At 35.7% G+C, this 1,654-nt stretch overlaps 1 pseudogene; it reads left to right on the top strand.

Annotated features, from left to right (window-relative positions):
* The first annotated feature begins 631 nt into the window (after positions 1–631).
* LOC122478111 lies at positions 632–730 on the top strand (annotated as a pseudogene).
* The last annotated feature ends 924 nt before the right edge of the window (positions 731–1,654 follow it).

Here is a 1,654-nt window from a genome sequence, read left to right as displayed (position 1 = left end):
AAAACAAAATGGAAGAATGTCTATAAAAGGGCCTAGTACATAATAGTTGACCAATTAATGTTACTCTCTTTCTTTACCCCCTCTACTTTCCTTACACCTGCCTATCTTCCCCCACCCCCCAGTAAGAAGCTGGCAGTAAATAAGAATTAGACAATGCAGGAATAAAGTCTTTCATTAGTATTAAAGAACATGGTAAATGAGAGAGGGAGGCCTATACAAAGTGATATATCACTTAAGAGAAAGGAGAGATAATTTTCAAAGGGTGGGCATCAGGATAAGCTTCAGGAAGATGATAGCATCTTCCCTCCCACTCCCATTTCTCCAGCTAAAAAGCTGAATGTCATCCAAGATTCCTAGTTTTTGTCTCACTCTCCACATGCATTCCATTGACAAATGCTGTCATATCAGTATTCTAAATGTCTTTTGAATACACCTACTTCTCTGTTTCTCCACTACCATAGCCTTGGTCTGAGCCATACTCATCTCTTAACAGGATCATTATAATAACCACCTTGCTGTGATTTTTGCCTTAATTTCTGTCCCACATATTCTGCTCTTCAAATAACAGCCAAAACTACTTTCCCAAACCACAAAGGTGATTTTTACTTAATACCTTACTTAACACCCTCCAGCAGCATTTGCTGTAATGACTGAAATTAGAGTAATACAGAGTTTAGCAGGGCCCCTGAGTAAGGAAGACATTCAAACTGGTAAAATGTGTTGAATATATGTATGTGTGAATGCATATATGGAAATATCTCCAAGATATATCATTAAGTAAAAGGCAAGGCACAAAAGAGTGAACATCTTGCATTTGCTTTATAGATACACACATGCACACACATACATCCACACACATCTATGTACGTATGTGTGTGTGTGTGTGTACACACACACAGATGGTAGGGTAAGGATTTTTTTTCTGATAGTCATAAAAATATGTTTTTTTAACAGTGGTTTCCTTTAGGGAGAGTGATCTGGTTGGGAAAGAGTGATTTGCATTTTTCATTTTGAAATTTAATGTTTAAAGTTTAAATTTCAAAACTTCATATATTAATTTTTTTAATTATGGAAAGTGAATATAAACTCACTTTTGTTTCTTTTTGTGTGTGTTTCTATGCATGAAAAAGAAAGTTATAACTGTATTTTAAGAAAACTAATGACTTCATTTTCACTAGGACAAAAGCCAAAATCTTTAACAAGGACTACATGGCTCTTTGTGATGTGCACCTTACTAATCTTTCTAGCTCACTGTTTGACCTTCCTCACCTCATATACTATGATCCACCCATGCCAGAATTATATCAGTTTCCCATTTTTCCAAGGTACTGTGTGCTTTCTCTTACCTCCAGATCTTATGTGTTGTTCTATTTGGCTCCAACATGCTTCACCTTATTTACTCTCTAACTTATCTTTTGGGTCTCTTTTTAAAATTCCCTTCTTCCAGAGTTTTTTCCTGACTTCCCATGTTTCTCTTTTAGATGACGTTGCCATATACTCCTAATAAACCCTGTATATTAAACAGTTTATTAAAATTTCTTGTTTAACTGCCTGTCTTTAAAGCTTATAATGGTAGCTCTGTGAGACCAGAGATAACCTCGTTCATGCTTCCAATTATAGCCTCAGAGCCTAGCATAGCATTTGATACAGACTT

This window comes from Prionailurus bengalensis, chromosome X (assembly GCF_016509475.1).
Source record: "Prionailurus bengalensis isolate Pbe53 chromosome X, Fcat_Pben_1.1_paternal_pri, whole genome shotgun sequence".
Taxonomy (NCBI): Eukaryota; Metazoa; Chordata; class Mammalia; order Carnivora; family Felidae; genus Prionailurus; species Prionailurus bengalensis.
This window is presented reverse-complemented; position numbering and strand designations above follow the sequence as displayed.